General features: G+C 42.4%; 1 protein-coding gene across 3 annotated transcripts in view; it reads left to right on the top strand.

The window, feature by feature from the left end:
- The first annotated feature begins 6,056 nt into the window (after window positions 1-6,056).
- The window catches only part of KCNJ16 (potassium inwardly rectifying channel subfamily J member 16), a 45,130-nt gene continuing 38,290 nt past the window's right edge, over window positions 6,057-12,896 (top strand). For 2 of the 3 annotated variants that reach the window (XM_045182438.3, XM_053911548.2), the window contains exon 1: window positions 6,058-6,248. The gene's annotated coding sequence lies outside the window, so the exon portion shown is untranslated. Of the gene's footprint in view, window positions 6,249-12,896 lie in introns of all 3 variants that reach the window. The other variant, XM_024573296.4, reaches the window with a different exon arrangement.

Raw genomic sequence — 12,896 nt, 5'->3', positions numbered from 1 at the left:
GAGGGTCAAACTGGTGGCCACATCTCCCTGATGACCTTACCCAATAGGTGAAATCTAAACTTCAGATTTTGAGATTTTCATATAATTTAGTTGTATTTAGTTATTTCATTAGCTGATGTTATTAGGAACTAGAGGAGCCCAAATTAATCTGTCGTTGCCATAGTTTGAAATGGTTTTGCTTTTGCTTGGGGGTTGATGAAATTCAGTCTGGGGCTCTTTGGCGATATCTAGTCAAGACAATACATACCATTAGACCAAGGACAGATTTGTTTGGCTGACACGCAGGCAAAAACGAGTGGTGGTGAGCTCTGGTTCAGCAGCCGGACCACCTGGGTTCATATCCTGGGGCCATTATTTGTTAGACGTGGGGCCTTGGGCAGATAACATAAGATGCTTGTCCCTGACTCAGTTTCTCCATTGGTTAGAGATGAAAAAATGAGTGAGGATACATAAAAAGTGTCTAAAACAGTATCTGCTCCTAGTATACACTCAGTAAGTGTTTCTTGTTGTTTTTATTTAGGTTCTAATTTAATCACCACAGTAAAATTATACAGTTGGAAAATTTCAGAAAAAATCTACTTCAGTTTTTTAGTTACTTATACGGAAACTAGCATGATGCAGTAGACATCATCTTAATTTAATTGTCTCATTTCAAATGACACCAACTTACACATATACATTTGATTCACATTTTGTACGAATCACCACCTTTAAGAAACTGTAATTTCATCATTTAAAAAATAATTTACTGCAATATTGTGCATTATCTTTCTTATGAAAGTGCTGAACTGGATTACTGTTTGAGGAAGCAAATTCAAGTTGATTCCTTTCCCCCTGCTTTTTATCATATACATTCTGGTGGACTCGGAACGTCATAATATGCAGAGAGCCCTTGAGTATTTAAACAGAAAAGAAAGGAGGAAACAAAGGCAGGCAGGCAGGCAGGCAGGCAAAAGACAGTTGAGCAGAAACTTTGAGTCGGAGTTGTAGTTATTATGATATGGGGCTTTTTGATTTGTGGTTTGAGAGACTAGCTGTGTGAACTTGATCTTTACCAAGGAAAAATCCCATCTGCATAAGCAAAGGCATCACATTTCAGTTATATTTCCTTAGGAGATTCAAAAGTTCTCAAGTTCTCCCTTCTCCAAATACAAACATCAGCCCAGTCAGGTTTCTCCTCCGCACAGGAGAAGTGGAAGAACACGTGACTCCGCTAGACAAAACAAGAAGCTATACAGACTCCTGGAAATGTCTAGATTTTGAAAAGTACCTGATGTGGAAAAAAATTAGAAGAGACATAGGAATGGAAAATTCCTTTGCTGGCTTCCTGTTCTCCTTCCTGCTAAGGTGGGATTAGTTACCAGCTGTCAAAAGAAATATCACTTTTAATTCTTATTGGGGTGGGGGAAAGGAAAGTGTTAGGGGAAAAAAAAAATCTCTTGGCAGAAAGGGAGGCAACAAGGGCCTCCCTTTTTACCATTTATCCCTGTAGTTTGAAAGAGTCTAAGAGGGGCAAAAGGAGGAGAGGATTATGCCTCCATATGAACATTGAAGAAGAATTGAAAAACTTATGCAGGAAAATTAATCTCCCTCAAGTGTTTCCTCATGAAGTCTTCAGTGTGGTAATGTAGTAAGTTAGGGGTTTGGGGCTTGACCTATTAAGGTAAAGATAGAATTAAAAGTAACATAGTCTTTCAAAAGAGGGCACCTTTTACATTTTTTAGAAGTATTTCAATTACTGCTTGCACTCAGTGTTATTTTATATTAGTTTCAGGTGTACAGCATAGTGGTTAGGCAATCATATTCTTTCCAAAGTGGCCCCCCAGACATTTCCAGCACCCACCCGGCACCACACACAGTTATTACTACATTCCCTATGCTGTGCTTTCCGTCCCCATGACCATTTTGTAACTGCCAATCTGTACTTCTCAGTCCCTTCATCCTTTTGCCCAGTCCCCCAATTTCCCTCCCCTCTGACAGCTGTCAGTCTGTTCTCTGTGTCTATGAGTCCATTCCTGTTTTGTTTGTTCACCTACATTGTTCTTTAGATTCCACAAATAAGTGAAATCGTATGGTATTTGTCTTTCTCCTACTGATGTATTGCTTGGCCATAAAAAGGGCATCTTGGCATTTGTGACCGTGTGGATGGACCTGGAGGGGGCCATGCACAGTGAAATCGGTCAGTCCAAGGGCAGCTTCTGAAATCCAGTCAGCCACCTTCGGTGCCTCTCCCGTTCCCTGGAAAAGATACTTCCTTCAGGAGGGTGGCAACTTTTCAATGTACAAGCGCTTCTTACAGAGGACTGGGACATGTACCGAATGTTTAGACACCCCTTTCAGTGTCTCATCACACCTGTGGCATGCTTGACAGTTCATAGAGCTCTCTTAAGGCACGGTTTTGGGTCACGACCATATGGTGAATCACACCAGGCAATGGGGGTGGGTTGGGGCAGGGGGACTCAGAAGCCAGCCCTCAGGCTTCCTGAGACCCACTGGGCTGGAGTGTCTTAGAGGCTGGCAGTTCCATGGGGAAGGATATTACCCTGGGAAGGACAATGCAGCTCTCGACTGTTGCAGGCAGCACGGTTCATTCAGTGGATCAAGCTCTTTCCAATGACACCATCAGTTTGATCATTTTTATTTAAGTAATTTGTGGAAATATTGTGCATCAGCTTATGAAAATGCTAGACTGGACTGCTCCTTGAGGAAGTAAATTCTAGTTAACTTTTTTTTCCCCTTTGCTTCTTACCATGCATGTTCTGAGGGGCTTGGAACACTGTGAAACACAGAGTTGTTCAAGGGGAAATGAGACCCAGTGAAGGAGAATTTTGAGAGCTGGGGTGATAGACAGAGGAAAAACTCTGATGTTGTGTGGAGTCTCTGGGCAGCAAGAGGGTTGTGGGCTCTCGGAGGGTGAGAGATGGACAAGGAATGTAGGGAGCGCAGTGAGACCGTGAACTGGAGGAAACGGTCAGGACAGTGAGAAATAGTAAGTGTTTTGTGTACTTGCTTAATTAAGAAAAGCATTTACTTCTTAGTATCTCCTGTACTACAGCTTTCTGCTAGACATCTCATCAGATTCAAACATGAATACGCCTCAGTCAGTTCTTACCCACTGGTGTTTAAACTTCAGTGAAGGAGACGGCACATGCCACAAGGAGCCACACAATGCAGATTGAAAGGGAGAGTGCCTTTGAAAGTTTGTTTCTTTAAAAATTATTTTAAAAATAACTATAAATTGGTGTTTAGAGAAGGCAAGGAAGGAAGGAGTTAGTGAAAGGAAACTTGAAGGAAAGATAGGATTTTTTAGGAGTTTAGTTTTTCAAGCAGTTTTAGATTTACAGAGAAATTGAGGGAAGGTATAGAGATGCCCCATGTACCCCCTGCTCCCACACATGGACCACCTCCTTCATCACCAACGTCATTCACCAGAATAATACATTTTTGAGCAGGGATGAATCCACCTGGACTCCTCATCATCACCCAAAGTCCATAGTGTTCCTTAGGCTTCCCCCTTGGGTTTGGACAAATCTATAGGAACCGTATGCATCATTATAACACCATGCAGGGTCTGCACTACTCTAAAAACCCTCTGTGCCCTGCCTGTGCCTCACTCCCTCTATCGGCCCTCCGCCACCCCCTGATCTTTTTATTGTGTCCCTAAGTTCACCTTTTCCGGAAGTTGTAGAGCAATACAGGGTGGGATAAAAGTAGGTTCACAGTTGTGAGTGCGAAACACAGAGTTTACTCTTGTATTATTATTTATGGGTTATTGTGTTATTTTCCCATATGAACAACTGTAAACCTACTTTTGCCCCTCCCTGTACCTATGTCTACATGCTTTTCATGGCTCGATAGCTCATGTCTTCCTCAGCACTGAATAATATTCCACTTTCTGGATACACCACGGTGTATTCACCCGCTGAAGGAAGACGTTTTGTTTTGGCAGTTAGGAATGAAGCTGCTATAAACATCCACGAGCAGGTATTTGTGTGGACATAAACTTTTAACTCTTTCGGGCGAAGACCAAGGAGCGTGACTGCTGGATTGTACGTAGAAAGCTAGGTTTTTACGTGATAGAAATTCGACTGACCTGAAGTTCCCCATATGATAATCATTAATCAGAAAGGAGGAACATGGTCTTGAAGAACAGTGAATTGTATGACTTACGAAGCTCAGGGACTGGCGAGCAGTTTTCTGTAAAGGGCCACACACTGGATATCTTAGGTTTTGAGGGCCACGTGGACTCTGTGGACACTCTGAAGGTCTCTGTTTTTCCACTTGCATGTGTGTATGGGTGTGTCAGATATTCTGGGAATTTACTTCAAACAAAGGGATGAAGCCACACTGTGATGACATGACTTGGCTGGAGTTGGGAAGCCGTCCAGTTTCCCCGTCTTGCTTCCTGCGCTGCCTTCTCCGTGGTCTTTTTCATGTTGTACAGTTCAGATGCCTCATCTCCTCAGGTCAGTCCGAGCACTCACCCAAACACAGCCACCTTCCCTGAAACCGACCTAGCAGAGCAGAGGGAGTTGTGTGCATCACTGTGTTCTTTTCAACGCCCTCTTGGATGGAATACTGATAAAGGGAGCTCAGCTCTCCAGCAAGCCAGTAATTAAGCAGAGTAATTGATCATACTAAAGTATCAAGTCAGGCTTATTATAGATAAACCATAATGAAAGTTGCTGTAATTAGTATGAAAATGTAGACATCTCTCCAGTGTTCAAATGTCTTGGCAGAAAAGTTAGCCTCGGGGTCCAGTACTTTACTGCCATTTATGGGTGATTGACAAGATTGGTCCCTCCGCGGGTTCAAAGTGTCCCCCCCCCCCCCGCCCCGTTACTAACAGGCTGCATTTTGTGTGTCCGTCAGGGTGTCAAAGCCTGAGCCACAGCTGCCAGGTCTGGAGCACTAAGGGTTTGCCTTAGGCTGGTGTTTGTGTTGTCGTTGTTGTTGTCATTATCTGTCCCCTTCTACAGGTGAAGAAACTGGGGTGCACACAGGCTAAGCAGCTCCCAAAGTTGCAAAACTAATAAATAACAACACCAATGTTGAAATCCAATCTTGTTCCTCCAGTGTTCATATTTTTAAAAATGGAAACACGAAGCAGACAACCCCCAAACAGCAACTTTGGTCAGCACCTAGAAATGGCCCCCTCAGTTTGGAGGGTCAGCCAAACTGGATGGGGCTCCCAGCTCCCCTGGTTACCGGTGCTCTTTGGAGAAAAGAAAAAATACTAATTCCTTGCCCAGCACATTACCACTTTTGAGGGCTCCTGGATACAGCTGCCCCAGGGCTGGAATTGCTTAGAATTATTACTTAGTTTCTGGTGACCGCCTTTCACATTTTTAGGAACTTTCTCTTGATGCTCCCATTGTAAAACCAGCTCTACACTTACCCGTTCAATTTCCTGACTTCTAGTCAGCCACCTCACCTGCATGACCCCCGCCACCTTCCTTTTCACCCCTGAGGACTGGGGCTGGGGTGGAGAGCTGTCTGCGCACAGACTACACGTTCTCACGTAGCCCACAGCCAGTCTCGTGTTTATCTTCTCCATCTCAAGGGATTCTGGGCTTGGGAGAGGGGGGGACCCTCCAGCCTTATCTCTCTCTCCTATTTCTCAGGGCTTCTTTGGAACTGGGCAGCACTTGGTAAATAATCATTAAAGGCATGTTGAATAAAAGCAGGGATGGACACTTAGTTATTTCTGGTTGTCTTGTCTCAGTTTTCATTGGCATGCGATCTCAATTCTCACCTGCTAATAAGATGCAGACAAAGAGTTCTGGTTAAAAAGAGTTTCTTTGCATTGCTCAAAGCCTGAAAGCCGGCAGGGAGAGTTACCTAGGTGAGCTCCCAGCACCCCCGTTTGTAAATATTTGAGTCATTTACTGGCATGGTGAGCATATTTCTGGCCCAGAAAAATCTTCCTCCTTTGTATCCCTGACCGAGTGAAAACTTAGTCAGAGTTTGCTTGAATGACCTTCACGCTGTACCTTCTCCAGAGGTACAGAGGTGGGGAGGTAACCTCAGTCTCAGTTGACTGGCTATCGTCCACTTTATAAGATGCCAAGGGCTCCCTATGTAGATTCCCTGGGTGGAATTGTAGGAACAAACAATGTCAATGGTTAACCCAGGTTCTTGGTGTCTGGACCTTTTCTTTCCTTTATTATTAACCAGAGAACGTTTTTTACCAGTGCTCAGCTGTGAGCACCCAGCTCACAGATCTTCTGTGGGGAGAGTGAATAAAGGTAAGCTTTGTTCTATTTTTGTTATGGTACAGGGTCGTGCAGCCTGCGGTTTGTTCATGCTGGATTCTGTTTAGGGAGCAGCAGTGCTTAGTCCAGCAGTGTAAATACAAATGTTGAGTTAAATGCGATAAAGGTAATTTCGTTTCCCATCCAAGTGCTTCAGGTAGGTAGGAGTCAATGTGTTATCTCTTGAGTGCTTTGAAGATTTTGTCAAAAGTTGTTTCAAATTGGTCTTTCCAGAATTTATTAACACTCTTTGTGCCATTATATGTGTAGTGTCTAAAAGTGACTTCATCATATTCCATATTCAATACCAGATGGAGTATTCTATAATTCCTTTCAGAAGCAAATTATTACATCCTGTCTTATGAATATAGAGCTTCAAGCATTGAAATATGCATCTACATACCACCTAAAAAAACTTCAAGAAAAATTGGTTAATTTTTCTGAGAATTGTATGTAATGATATGAGGGAATAAAAACATCCACTTTCTAGACTGATTTTAACATAAATCAGAAGTAAAGAATTTTTTTCTGTTGTAATCACTTTCCTCTCTCTACAGCTTTTTTTCTTGTCCATTAAAATTGTAGAACTTCTTCCCTGGGTATTTATTCAGACAAGTATAGATCTTTCGATCCCTTCTCCCTGGCTACCATGACTTCTGTAATGTATATAATTGAGCTGTGTCCCTTGTTGGTGGGTAAAGGTGGTAAGTAAGAATTTTACTACAAATAGGATGATTTCAATCATGTGCTTTACACTCTTATGTGTCATATGAACAGAAAGAGCTTCATGAAAAAGGGACTGGCATGTCTCTGCTGAATATTAGCCTTATAGCTACAAGAGTCTGCTGAATATTAGCTACAAGAGTCAGACCCTTAGGAAGAAGGAAAACATGAATGTATCTTTGCCATTTTCCTTTGGGGAGTGTAAACAAACCATTCTCTGTGTTGGATTTTAAGCAATAAAGTGACATGGAGTGTAGTGTCTATACCATAGCTGTTTTGTAGAATACCATGTAAGGGGTTCTTAAATGAAGCCAAAAAGAAGTTTAAGGGTGAACTCGGTGTAGAGTTCAATTCAGTTCACATTAGGAGAAGAGAGAGACAGAAACAGAGAGGCAGAGACAGACGGACAGCAAGGGAACTAGAGTAACTGGTGAAATTCCTGCTTGACTTTATTTTTAGAACATGAGGATATGCGAATTGTGGTAAATCTGAGACATTAGTCTCATACAAAACAAGCCCGTGACAACATTTGACACTGGAGGAAAAGAATGTAGTGGGCGGGGCACTCAATAAGGTATTTTAATGCATTTTCCTAAATTAGCACTTTGGGACTTGCAAGGGAACAAGTTTTCAAGGACTTTGAAAAATATGTTTCTTTCATTACACATGTTAATGGTGAGTTCAAGTTAAGGCTTGGATATATATTAGTTGAAAATTATGACTTGGCAAAAAGTGCAGTTGTGTGGAAAACAATATAAAACAGATATATAAAGGGTATTCAGAGTAAATATTTTGTACCAAAACAACCCATATAGTTAGTGGAACCTTCTCTTTTTTGCATTTGAAAAACCCACCATTTGAACAAACTCTTCACTTTTTGTCTCATATGAGTTTTTACCTGAGTATTCTGTTGCTTCCTTGTTCCAGGAAAAGTGGCCTCAACCCTAACGCTGGGAATACAGGATGGAAAATGTCATGATTTTAGGCATCAGATAGATTATAACTTTTTGTGTGGCGAGATGAAGAGATAAGCATTTTTGTGCTTACTATGTTCTGGGTGCTTAAATACTCTATTCATTGGATCTTCATCTCAACTTTGAGAAGAGCTATTGCATTCATTTTACAGAGCAAGCTTAGATTTTCCACTTTGTGGCTGTGTAGTCCTGGAAAAGTCATGTAACTTCTTCAAGTCTAAGATTCAGACTCAGTCTTGTCTGAATTCCAAATGCGATTTGGGCAAAAGGGAAGTGACTTCTTTCCACTGAGGCAAAGAGCAGGTCAGTGTAAAGGGCTCCCACGGGACAGCCTTCTAGTGGCATTGTCTCCCCTTCCATTGGCTTTGCTTCCTCTGCCATGTACTCAGGCTCTCCTGTATTCTCTCATGTACTTTTATGTAGTTTATTTTTTATGTGTCTGAGTCCTGCCTGCAAATAATCATCTTCACAATAGCAGCAATTAGCCGGGAGCTAGGAGGAGCCACGAGATGCACATGGCTGACGCGGATCCCGGCCCACAGGATCCGGTGTTGTGGCGGCAATAGACAAATACACACGGACTCCAGAAATCCTGTGGAGGAAAAGGGACGGCATGGCCACTGTCTAAGTGAGAGAGGGTGAGAGGGCTAGAGAGAGCCCAAGAGAGACAGCCGACCCCTGCCTGGACAGGCTTTTATTGCTTTTCTGGGCACATTACATGTAGGATGGCCCTCATTTACTATGCACGGGTTCACCACAGGTGATTACCTTTTAAGGATAACAAAGGACAATACTGCTAATTACTTAAAAGAGAAAGATGTTACAGCTCAAGGGGGAAACTGGTCACATTCCATACTTGGGTGGTTTAGCACAGACTTTAGAAGTTAAAGATACTCAGTAAACATTTGCTGCCTCAATTCAGGGTGAGGGAGTTTTAGCAAAAGCAAGTCTCATAGCAGCCTAGGTACAATGCAGGCCTGATTTCCCACTGGAGAACCTATCCATGGACGTGGGTCCTGCCCGCTAACCTCGCTCCCCACTGGCTTTTCTGAGTGGGGGCTGAGCCACATTTCCCATGCTGGGAATGATTCCCCACACATGGCATGCCTTTTGGAAGCATTTACTTAACAATTTGGATGGAAAAGAAGAAGAATTAAATAATTTAACTGATAAGCAGTTTCAATAATTATTTTTGTAATGAAGGTATTCTGATATATATACACGCACATGTATATGTATACATGTGCATGTATATACATATACATTCTGATATATGCCCACATGTGTGCACACGTGTGGATATATGTGTGCATATATGTATATATGTTTACATTATATACACATATGTATGTTTGCACACATATATATACATATATAATGTCAGAATTCAAAAGTAGCATACATTGAGAGAAAACACTCTTAATACTGGAATATTTTGAACTTGGGGTATAGTTCTTTGTCTTATATTCTTTATCTCCCAGGGTTTTGGGTAGAGACAAAGATTATAGGTGCATTTCTCTTCTGTTTTCTCACTTTTTTATGGAAAATTTTGAGAAGCTCTATTAAAGGATGATTTTTGTGAGACTAAATTCTTGGGTTAGATTACTACTTGGTTAGTTAGTTGGCTGTGCCCCAGGAAAACATCTGCTCACCCACAAACATGGCCAATCTTTTCAAAAATCTGTACTCTTCCCATCCCACGTGAGACTGTTCCAACAATGGGCAGTTCAGCACATTCTGTCTCTGCATTGGGATAAGTGTTCCAAGGTAACTTCACAAAACAAGGCACCTGGCATAATGGCTGGACCACAGAAATTGTTCAGTCAGCCTCTGATTCAAGGTTCTCCTGTGCAGAAGCCAGAAGAACATTGAGTCAGCTGAACAATAGCGTAATAGCTCTCACCAACCAGCACTTGCCTACAAGTCACGCTCAATCATCTTACAGCGTTCTCATGATGTGCCGTTGGATTCTATTTATAGACGGCACTGTAAAATCCTTCCGCAGACATGCAACTAACATTTGAAAAGGTGCCAGAACATTAGAGACTGTAATTAGACACCAGGCTTGTCACATCAAGAAGCTTGCTCCTTTGTGTGTTTACTTGCCTTTTGTTACGGTCAGAATTGAACCAACTTTGTGGGTGGTTAGAGAACACTCACGGGAAAGTGTATGACTAATTTGAACGAATTACCTAAGACTTATGAGTTACACATATTTAAATTTAGGCTTTGTGGGAATAGGAGGTTGTGTCATTTCCTTATGACTAAAGTTTTATTTAACTGTATTAGATAGCAATATTGAGCTGATGATAAGATTACACCATTGGCCTCAGGAGTTTAAAAGCTAAAGAAATATTATGAGAAATAACACTGAACAAGGCAAAATCACAAACAAGCAGACTTGTACAAAACCAAACAGAAGCAAACATGCTGTGATTTATGCTCATGGGAAGGAAGTACAATAGAAATCAGGACAATATTTCCCTGCACTATGCTGTCCTAAGAAGAACATGTTTCGTGTGCTTCGCCTGCACAAGTCCATCTTCCTGGTGTGAAGGGTGGATACCGTTTCTCCAGTTGTGCATGGAATTTGTGATCTGTTGGAGCAGCTTTTGCAGCAGAAGCACAGGAATACAGAGTGAGCAAAGCCAGGAGGTGAGAAGAAGTCCAAAACAGGTCCTGTAGACACTAGCTGTTTAGAATGCCCATGCTTCCTTTTGTGTGGAAAGTAAGTGACTCTTAATTATGAACAAAGTAATATCCTGAGAATCACTATACCATTATTTCCATATTGTACACCTGGTTATTTTAGGGCATCAAAATAAGAGCCTTCAGTGACCCCACTAACATCTAGTAGACAGACTGTTGGTGACCTGAACAAATGGCAGGTCCTTTCTTTAAGTAGGTGTGAAATACTCATCCCATTTGGCGCTAGATATATAAGACCAAGCCACCAGTTCCTTGCCATTGGGAAAGTCGGTGCCTAGCAAAGGAGGACATGAGCAGAAATTCTAGCCATGCCTGGGGAATTGAGGGAGATCTTACAGTGGAAGTCACACTTGTATTTTAGAAGAAAGGAGAGATGTCCATCTGGTTTATAAAAAACCTAATGTGTTTGGGAAGATGTGAGAAGTTCCATGTGGCTGGTGTGCGGGGTTCTTGGTGTGAGGGTGAAGGCAGAGTAGTAACAAGCGGGTTAAAGGAGCGAGTAAGACCTAGGTAGTAGCTTACATGAAAGGCTGCTTATAGTGTTCACCCGTACACCCCCAAATTACTCAGGACTGTAGTTCTAAAACTGAGCTAGTTCCCCATTACCTGGGACAGATTCTGGCAAAGGAAGTGAATTCAACAGGAAGTATGGAGAGTGGGGAAGAGATCAAAGAAGTGAATTAGTGATGTTTTCCTACTTTACAGAGGACATTTTGGTTCCAATGCCAGGTACATTCTTCCAATGAATACAACTGTCTCTAACACAAAGAACTTGGTCATTGCTTATCAGGGCTCTATTTCCTTTGAAGTCATTCATTCCCCGGATTTTATTGTCCCAAACTGTATTACTGTTAACTTGGTGCCACTCTGTTGTGGAGTAGATGCTCAGAATATCTTTGCACACCTGAATGGAGTGTTTTAGATGGTTTTAGGAATTTGCCTACAAAGGCTCATTTCCTCTATATACCGAGTGATAAGTGGGTAGACCGAAAGACACATCACAGTGCAGCAGTAATAACCATCCATAGTCAGTTTCCTCATCTATATAATAAACGTGACATTTCCTATTGGTTCTGCTTCACTAATGAAGCCCCAATGATTAAGCCTATTAATATATATTTATCACAGGATTATGATAAAATTTGACCTTGTATAATGGGTCACACAATCTATGTAAAGCTGTTGCTTCTGTGTCTGGCGCTGGGCCTGAAGCTCTGAGGCAGGTAGTTGGAAGAACAGATGGATGCAAAGTGGAGAGAGGCAACAAGTGGGAACTAGGAAAGATTGGCCAGGGCCACCAGGGTGAAATGGAGCCCCTGTCCGAATCCTTGAGCCTCCAATTAGTTAATGGGGGTGGCCAGCAGGGGAAGCCAACAGGAGTGCCCTCCATCATGAAACCCAGCAGTCATAAGAACTGAAGGAGGAGACCCAGTGGGGACCATGACTCACTCACCAGCGGCCCTGGGCCAACAGTATGATCCAACAGTCAGCGACAACCTGCATGAGCGGCCACACTCTGCCTCTTGCCCTTCGCTGACCTGATGTAAAAAGAATGTGGCTATTAGGTCACTTCTGCCTTATGTCATGCAAAATGTCTCCATGGCCCAGGCTAACCTGGAACTGTGAAGGGAATGGAATTCTGGGACGTGCAGTCCTAGTTGAGCTAAAATAAAGCAATACAAATCTATCACCTCTGACACCTGCCATTCAGGATATGAACCAAACGATTCAGACATAGTTCCTGCCTCCAAAGCTACCTGTGTGGTGGGAGAGAGCCTTGACCCCCCTGACGTGCATTATTGATAGAACTGCTTTGCCACTTTTACAGGATGAATGCACATGAACGAGCTTTGGCAGCGTTGAAGTTTTAATAGTTTTTCAGAGTCGCATGTTGGCTATTTGACATTAGATTACCTCTGTTTTTAAAAGTAAACACTGGAAATAAGTTCATTCTAGATATTTAAAGAGCTTAGATTCCCTGAGGCCCCTTGGTTTTTGTGTATTTTGCTTGGGAAAGAGGTGGTGCTGAACGGATAGCAACCAAATGCCCCGGGCAGCCCAGTCCTTCCTTCGTCCCTGCAACCACGCCTGTGCGTGTGTCGCCAGCCATTCTTCCAGAGATGGCGTTTGTCCTGCTCAAGCATAACTGGCTCCTCTTTAAGCTGAGAAAAATAACAGATACACTGATGGTAGCAAAATTCGTCATCCACTATTTTTTTAAAAAGCATCAAAAATA

Source organism: Desmodus rotundus, chromosome 9 (genome assembly GCF_022682495.2).
Source record: "Desmodus rotundus isolate HL8 chromosome 9, HLdesRot8A.1, whole genome shotgun sequence".
NCBI lineage: Eukaryota > Metazoa > Chordata > Mammalia > Chiroptera > Phyllostomidae > Desmodus > Desmodus rotundus.
The sequence above is the reverse complement of the archived record's forward strand: the minus strand, read 5'-3'. Positions and strand labels throughout refer to the sequence as shown.